Here is a 9,677-nt window from a genome sequence, read left to right on the forward strand (position 1 = left end):
ATAAGCTTGGGGGTATTTTGATAGACATATTTTTGTGTCTAATTTGTCCTCAATATTCTGTATTGTTAGTACTTGATTTCGTATTTATTTTGGTGTTTTGTGTGTTTGTAGGTATTTCTTTGGAAATAAATATTGTTGGAAAATTCGGCTCGAAAAGTTGCTCGGAGCACCCCGGAGGACAATTGTTATACGTACACCCATTTTTGCTAAGTGTCACCCACGGCTATATGTATCCTATTTTTGTCCACATCACCCATTTTTGTCCACAACACCCATCTTTCTCAAATTCAAATTTTCAAAATTGGCGGGAAAATAATGTTTATCACTGTCAAATTTCAATCAAGAATTTGGAGGTGTTATAGGGAGACTAAATGGCTGAAAATTTATGGAATTATTCCTGGGACATATACAAAGCTATTACAAGTGTTTTGGTCGATCAAATTTGGCTGAAAAATCCGTGAGAAGAAAACAGGGCAGCACGTGCATGAGAGGAACAGTTCACGGGATTGCATGAGTTTTGGAGAATTTAAACGTGTTCTGCCCATGTTTGATAACTCGAGCAACACTTTGGACCTTGACAAATATAAATAAGAAGATTTTGCAGATGTAGAAACGCGTGAGAAGCTAAATCAGGGAAGAAAATATTCCCAGAATATTTTCTTTACTGCCCGAGTTCAATGAAGAATATTAAGAATTATGGCGTGATTAAATGAGGCTGAGGAGTATAAATAGATTGCTGGGATCATAGAGAAATAGGACGGAGAGTTTGGGGTCGAGAGGAGAGCTCAGGAGGCGTGAATCAAGAGTTTTCAGAACTCTGTTTCTGCTGCTGCACCAAGAACACAAAGAACAAAAGACCACCAGAGGCAGTCGTTTATCAACAGTGACAACGACAGCCACACGAGGGTCGCAGAGATACAACAACAACAGTTCTTTTTTATCGTTCTTTGTAACAGTGTTTTGAAACAATTATAAACGTTGGAAACACCCGATTTTCATCATTTTCTCCATTGCATCATTTGTACACCTACTTTGAGCAATGAAATCAACTTTTGAGCGTGTTTCCAACATCATGATGAGCTAAACCCAATCCTTGGGGCGATGGAGGAAGTTGTTGTTTCGGTAAAAGTGATATATCTTTATTTTAAATTAATTATAGCAATTCTATTATGATTCTTGCATTGAACTAAAAATTGTTTATATGATTTTGATTAGTTAGGTGTATTTTCTCTTGATAGAATATGCTTGCTTTAGGGTTTTGATATTCTATGCTTGGATTAACATCTATTCTTTTGGAAATCTACATGTCTAGGAAATACTATTAGAATCAATTTGAATGTTGAGTTGCATAATATTGTTTTATAAAATCACTAATATCAACCAACGGTGGAATCCTAGTCCCATTCTCTCCATAATTTTCACAAAATCTTTTTAATTTAGTTCGCTATTTTTATTTATTAAAAAAATCTAAAAATCCGCTTTCACAAGTCTTGAACGAATCATATTACTACTACAATATTGAAAAACACATCACTTACATTCATCTCCAATTGCTTATGTATGTGATGAATTACCTAGCCTTGATGTTGATCGAATGTTATTTGATCGTGGTAAATGGATTGAAGTTATTAGAAGGTATTCATATCGTGTTGGAAGTAGTTTTAAGATCTTTTTGGATCTAGATAGATGTTGTTGTTTTATTTCTCTTAATGGGTTGATTTTGGGGCATAAAGAGGATACTTGCGAGTTGTCTGATAAAAGAATAGAACCAGTTATTCTCCAGTGGACTCAAAATATAAGGGAAAGCAAGCCTGGGAATGTACAAGAACTGTTAGAGCAACTGATTGTGAAAGATTTCAGACTACCTACTCATATGAGAGGATATTGGAAGGGGTAAAAGGAGATAAAAATACTTATCGAACTAGTTATTCTCATAGTGTCCAGCCGTTTGGTTTTCTTATCAAAGTTTGAATTTATATGGTTTTCTTTCTATTAATGGTGTACGGGAAAACAAAATGACTACCTTTTACATCCCATATGGTTACTCAAACACTGTTGCTCTATGGTTTGCGTTCGTAAGAGTGGGAATTTAAGCTGGGATATGAATCATCTTTTGGTAAAGTTTGAAGAAGGATTGTATGAGAGAATAAAATACAAAAGAGGTAAATACTTATGTTACCATTGGTGTGAGGTACTCAAGCTTCAGTTTAAATGCATGCAGCGACATCCACTCTTGTTACTATTAATTATAAAGTCCTTGAGTATCTATGTTGCTGGTCTACACCCAACCCTCAATTGTCCTTGTCATTCTATATACTATGGCTATAAAGGAAGATATGTTTTTTTATGCATGGTGGGAATAAGTACAAACTATAACAGGATGAAAGCACCACTTGTTAAGAGAAACAAGATGAAAACTATTCTGAACTGTCCTGTGGGTGGTACTCTCACCAGGGTGCTTACTAGTCATCATGGTCAAGTGTTGGATTTGCTAATAGGAGACGAGAGACCTGAGAAAGCGATGGGTGAGATGATATGGAAACTAAATGATACTTTGTTTAGTAAGATTAGGATCTTAGGTGCGGGTTCATGGCAATCTGATGTTAATGTTGAGAAGAAGGTACATGACCTCATGTCAAAGATTCAATTAAAGGAAATATGCTACAATACAACGTCATATTGTGTTGGGAAGATATGGATTACGTCAGGGTATGCCTCAGGAGATTTCGAGTTCTTCCAAAGTCATTGGTGGCAACAGTTGTACTGGGTTATATAGGAAAAATGAGATGTAACAAGTACCTTATAGTGGCAGTTGGGTATTTTATTAGGACTGCTAAGCATATTTTGTACCAACTCAATCTCTCCACATCTAATGGCACAACAACACGATGGGAGGATGTGGCCATGAATTCTATATTAACCACTGCATTGCAGAAATTATTAATTCACCTTGCACTTTCAACTCCTACTTCAGCTAAGGTTCACATTATTGGGGATATTATACACAATTTTAAGGAGGTCAAATTTATTCTTGTGACTATATTACGTGGCTTTCTAATTAACTTACTGTACATCAAAGGCTACAGACTTCTTAGAATGTTTTGGCATGAGATATACACTTCAGTATCTACTTCATTATATGCCATCACAAATCACCACCATCGTACAACCCAGCTGATAAAGGATAGTTCTTGGAAATCAGATGAACTAATTTTAAACTTGTTTGGAAGTGTGGCAAATTGGTTCCAAGATTGTAAATATGAAAAAGGATTTACAAAGTAAAGATGTCGACATACTTTGAACATGTGCAGTAATTCTTATCTATTATTTTTCAAAGATATTCCTTAATAAGTATAGGAGAATCCCGGATCGAAATAAATTGAGAATCTTTTAATTAAGGTTTTTAGTTTTATATGCTTTTAATTTCCAGCAATTAAATGGATATCTTTAGAAAATAAAAATTGGTAATATGCATTTACTAATTGGAGATTTTCTATTGATATTTCGGTCAATATTTGGACAGAGCATTTCCAGGAATTATGAAAACTGATTTGGGCTTTTATTTCATATCTTTGAGAATATTCGGTTTTGGAAATTCCTTGGTGTCCAAACTTCCTTGGTCTATAAATATTTAAGTTTGCATTTCGAGCAAACTAATCCCCAGAGCTAGCAAAACTACCTTGTTGTGTTGTTACTGGTGGAGTCGTCTATTCGGAGATGAAAGTATCCTAATTAGTCGAAATCTCTTACGAGCGCTCGTTTTAAAGACTTCTTTGGGACTGAGAAGCTCTACAAGTACCGTTGGTGGGAAACTAGATATTTTCTGTTTATTATTAGTTTTCGATTGATTTGATTTACTAATGGTTGTTGAACTTTGATTGCACCTGGTTTGTTTATGCTTGAGATTCTTCTCTTCTGATATAAGATTCACCCAAACTAGATCGAAGTGTTAACGGGGATCTTTAGACTGTTTGTAGATCTAAAGACGTCTTGTGATAATCCATCGTTAACATACTTCGTTCTATGTGTGATTGATCACTAGAGATTCAAGTTGTTTGTGTGAGGGTGTTTATTGAAGATCTAAGAAGATTTGAAAGTAAAGAAGATTTCTTATTTGAGTTCGTAATCTTTAGTGTGCATAAAACTTGATCGGCTGGGGATCCACTATAATCGTTTTATCTGATAGATTGGATTGATTAGTTGTGTAGATCGGCATCAGTATTTATTAGTATCTTGATCAGATCCTATTATTGATTGTATAGTCTAAACAATTACTTTGGTAGTTGTTGAATAGATTGATCTAAGAACCCGACAAAGGAGTTTATTGGGATAAATGGAAGATTATTTTGTCAAACTCATATCACTTATTTGAAAAGAGTTGTTACCGAACATATTTGTTGTTCCTTTACTGTTTGGAATACGAACCAAAGGAGTTGTTCCAAGTGCGTGACTTATTGCAAGTTGGAGGCGCAGGGATACTGAGGGAACTAGGTGAACTATAGGTTTGGTTTCTTGGTCTCATTTATACGAAGTTAGTTTAGATTTTGTATAGCGGCTTAATCCTTAGAGTATTCAATTCTGGACAAGGTCCCGGGGTTTTTCTGCATTTGCGTTGTCCTCGTTAACAAAATCTTTCTATGTTTTTTACTTTTCTATTTCTGCAATTATAATTGTTTTTATTGTAATTAGAAGTAAAGTACACAAACGTTAATTCCTAATTACTTGATAAGAAATCCTATAATGTTTGGTTAAGTCCGAACCTATTATCAAGTAATCATACTTCGTTATTGTATTGTCTCGATCTCGTATCCATAGACAATCACACGAAGTGTGAACCGATTCGTTGTATTGTCTCGACTCAGTCCATAGATAATCACTTTTGGAGAAAGGACTTATAGGTGGAAAAGTTTTAGATTGAGGTATATTTGGGTACCCTCGTCTTTTCAGTGCGTTTATCATCTTTTTAGGTGAACATGTCTGATTTAGATTTATCTACTGATGGTGAAGATCAAACCTTCGATACAGAAGAAGAAAGCACTGATGATGAAGAAGTAAGTAGCAATGGTGAATTTGAACTATCCATATTTTTGAATATACTTTCAGCAGTGCATTCATGGTTGATGGATAAATTACGCAATTGTAATACGTACATAGTCAACGTACTGAAAAACCAATAAGACCCAGAAAATTTTCGATGAAGTTACATGATGTAACTTGATATTTTTGTAAAACTATTTTTTATCATTCGAGAAACTACACCATTACGTGATACAAGATGTGTTTCTATTGAACAAAAGCTTGGTACATTTTTACTTGTTGTTGGTTAAAGTTTACGATATTGCAGAATACATGACACATTTGGTCGCGCTCGATGGAAAATTAGTAAAAACTTCAATAGGATGTTGCGAGCTTTAAACGTTATAGCCCCGAAGACGATGGCTAACCCAACATGTGCAATTCCAACTAAAATTCGAGAGAGTACACGATTTTATCCTTACTTTAAGGATTGCATTGGAGCTACGGACGGTACATATATCCCAGCAATAGTAAAGAAAATAGAAGCATCCGTTTATCGGAATAAACATGCAATTACTTATCAAAATATGTTAGCGGTTTGCAACTTCGACTTGGAGTTCATATACGTGCTCAGTGGTTTGGAAGGGTATGCTCATGATTCGAAAATACTTAACGACGCAATGACAAAAAGAAATGGACTGAAAATACCGCAAGGTAATTTTACTTTTATTTAATGTGAAGTTTTGATTTTTTCCGGTTAAGTTATATTTGGGTTCTTCTTGACGAAGTTTTCTTTTTTGTTTTTTATTCAGTTAAATATTACTTGGAGGATGATGGGTTTGCAAACATGCTATATTTTTTAACATAATTTCATGGACAACGTTATCATTTGAAAGAATTTTCTGGTACGGGTAATCATGCGAAAAAGGCTGAAGAATGATTTAACTTGCGTCATGCTTCTTTGAGGAATGTAGTTGAAAGATTGTTTGGTGTTTTCACAGCACCAAATTTAATGTTTCGCAACAGTAACTGGCAATTGCAAAACGGGGTCGCAACAGTTTACCTCTGTTACGAAAGTCGATGTTGCAATATTTCACAACAATTCAAAAGCCGTTGCGAATTCTCGGTCGCAACAGTTCCAAACTTTTGCAACGTCAAAATTTCGCAACTGTTTGAAATAGTTGCGACTTACATGGTCGCAACAGTTTATTAGAGTTGCAAACAAATTTGAGCAGTTGGGAAATTGGAGTTTCGCAACAGATAGCTGCAATTTTGAATTTTTTGTAACAACAAAAAATAGTGGTTTTGACCTGGCCAAAACCAGTTAAAACCAATAAAAACCAGGTCAAACCTAGGTTTTACTTCCTTCACAACCCAAACACACAGAACAACAATCACTTAAAGAAACTGATGAAATACCACCTTATTCTTTTATTTAACATCTAGATTTTCTACTACTTTGTCAAATATTAGATAAAGTTTCCATGTAACCTATAAAATTAACATTCTTCATGCTTAACGGATACATACAATATAAGAAAAAACATCGTCTAAGATTTAGAAATTTAAAACAGAAATTCAACATGAACTCGTTATTATAAATCATAAATCCATGTCAAGAAATTACAAAAGAAGATACCTTGAGCTTCAATGAAAGAAGAGGAAGAATAACAGTTCCTTTCTTCTGCAAAAATTTCCCAATATTATTCCCTACTGTTACTGCCAGCGTCAAAAAGATTGGTTTCCACATCTTTCTCTAAGAATTTTTCTTCTTCTTCTCTGGGTTTTGAGATCTTAGAGTTTCTTCAAGTTACCTAAGGAGCACCAACTCTTGTTCTCTACGCTGGCGTTTGCATATGTGAAGCCGTATATTAAGGAGCACTTGTTTCCATAGAAGGAGTTGTTAAGAATACATAAGATACCCATCGAATACAACTTTAACAAACTAATATACACAATCTATTTTCCATGCCATCATATATGTGAATAACTATTGTACAAAGAAAATTACAGAACATGTAAATGAAACAACTTTTTATACATATTGACCAAACAACAAGCTTAATAATATGAGGCTAAAAAGAAAAAAGTCAAACAGTTGCGAGGGATTAAGGGAAAAAAGATCAGAAAAGCATCTACCTGAATTGTCGAATCGCGTTCTTGTATCTGAATTTTCTGGTCTTGCTCCAGTTGCAAAATATGGGCAACTTGATTTCTGAGTTGTATGCTTTTCAGCACTCCGAGTTCTTGCAGAGAAAGTAAGAGCTGATAGTGTCTTGGCAGATTAGAAGTATTGGGAAAGACATTTACGATCAACAAGGTTTTTGAGCTTCCTCCTGCAAAAGGTTTGACTTTAAAACTCCAACAAAAGAATGATATTTAACCAACTTCAGCACTTGAGTAGAAATAATTGATTACTTATTGAATTTTCGAGTAGTCTTGTGAGTCTATAGTTCTCATAAGGTATCATCTCCTTCTTCGAGGTTAACGAAGACATGACATCACCCAAACTACAAGTGAAATACCAAGAAAGTCAGAGTCTTCCTGTTTCACACCAAATAGTTGAAACTTTTGTGTCTGGCCCTACAAGTAAAAACTTCATTTTTGATGAATAGGCTAAAATTTGTCACATCTAAGCTAAAAAATTCCAATTAATAAACATGTTGAGTAATAAGAAGACCACTTACGCAGATAGCGATTTCGTTACATGCAACAAGTCTGTGACATGTACTCCAATAGCATCTTCCACGAGAAAACCTTCACTTCCTGCCAAGTCTACAAGAGAAAGCTTGATGTAAAAACTTTGGGACACAAACGATGTGATATAGTTAGCAGACAAAGTAAAAGAACCATACAAATTAGAGACACTGAATTTTTATGTGTGCCCCTATTTTGAATTCCCACTTTCAAGACTTTGGAGAAGTCCACTGGATTTTTAACTTTCTATTGCACAAGTTTTACAAAAGAGTCTGCTGACCCCATGCACACTTTAGGAAGATCATTGTCAGGCAACAAATGTCGTAGCTACAAAGAACACATCTAAAACGTAAATTAAGATAAGCTGATAAGAGTATAAGGGCACATTAGCAATTTTGTGAATATAATCGCATATAACTTGTTCGTTATAGAGTTCAAAGTTGAATGTACACATAATATTGGAAATCACCTTCTTAAGCCCCATGTGTATACTACTCCATTCATTATACATAACAATACGACTGAAGCTACCTGCTTTTACATCTTGGATACTCAACAAACAATCAAATTCAGTAGCTACAATCATATGTTACTTGAGACTTCAATACAATTTTCCCGTCCAACGGCAGCCCTGGCATTAGAGTTTCCATTTGGAATAGGAAATACTTCTTCGATTTCCTAAAATGATATATGAAGGGTAACCAAAACTAAGTAAGAAAAAGATCTCTAATCTTGAACATCATAATGAGAATTTCAATTGACTAGTAGCCAATACAAATTCAAAGTTCAGTAAGTAATTACCCCGTATTTCAAGAACTCCCATAGCGTTGTCAGATCATTGATTGAACGTCATGTAAATAGCTTACTAAACTATAATCATAAAACAGAAATACACACTCAAATGAACAAAACCTCAAATCTGAAAAGTAAAACTTAGTCCAAATCACGGAGAGTACCAAAATTTGCAAACTCTTGATGTGAGTTTTCTCTGTTCAAATCCTCCCCAAATTCTCATGACTTCTATGCAAACTCAAATCAGATGAAAAACCATCTTTTCATATCTGATATTAACTCTAACTCCACCACAATTTCGTAAATTCATCTCAGTGAAGAACAAGAATAATTGGATAAGACATAAAATTCTATAAAAAAGTTGAAGAACCCTAACTCTTCAAGCAATCGAAAAAAACACAATACAAATGAACTTTACCAGAAACCCATTAAAACTATGCAAATCTTGAACTTATGAGATGACATAACCCTAAATTTAGAAAATGAAGGAAAATCTGAGATTTGTTTGTCTAAACCCTAATAAGTTTTTTTCTCAGATTGAAAAAAAAATACCCTAATAAATTGGTCGGAATGATTTAGGATTTGATATCTCTGAAATTGACAAGTCATTCGACCTTAATCTCGGAGAGATTATTGATTCAAGACTTCATAAGTTCTCTGAAATCATGAACCCTAAAATAGAGAAGAGAACTAGAAAAGAGAATCAGAGAAGAAAGATAAAAGATAAAAGAAGAGAAAGGGTTCTGATAATCACTATCAGCATCATCGCCCGTGTGTGAATGATCGATGATTGAATCTCCAAACAAGAAGAAGTTGAACCCTAAGGCCGTGTTTGGGAGCTTTGACTACATAAAGCTTAGCCAGGGATTTTTTTTCTCTAACTTGAGCAGGATTATCTCAAGATGTATTAATAAAGATGATGTTTGTTTTTCCGTTATATCCATCACGAGTTTATCATGTATTATGTTTGTCTCTCCATATTTTAAATATGTATTTTATAAAATAATTATGTATTATGGATAAAATTGTCGGAGAAAAAAATAAAAACATAACAATAAAGTTAAAAAAATTGAAAATATTTTGATTAATTAAAATAACTACCTCTATAACCGTCTAACCCAGGCAAGGATATTGGTATCCTGGCTATTTTGGAGAATAGCATAACCTTGCTT

General features: G+C 34.3%; 1 long non-coding RNA gene across 1 annotated transcript; it reads right to left on the reverse strand.

Annotated features, from left to right (window-relative positions):
- Nucleotides 1–7,255: 7,255 nt before the first annotated feature.
- Nucleotides 7,256–7,737, reverse strand: LOC113285864. The gene is made up of 3 exons (XR_003328979.1): nt 7,704–7,737; nt 7,435–7,526; nt 7,256–7,352 (listed from the first exon to the last, which is right to left on the reverse strand). It is a non-coding gene; the product is annotated as an uncharacterized LOC113285864 (long non-coding RNA).
- Nucleotides 7,738–9,677: the final 1,940 nt, after the last annotated feature.

This window comes from Papaver somniferum, chromosome 6, assembly GCF_003573695.1.
Source record: "Papaver somniferum cultivar HN1 chromosome 6, ASM357369v1, whole genome shotgun sequence".
NCBI classification, from domain to species: domain Eukaryota; kingdom Viridiplantae; phylum Streptophyta; class Magnoliopsida; order Ranunculales; family Papaveraceae; genus Papaver; species Papaver somniferum.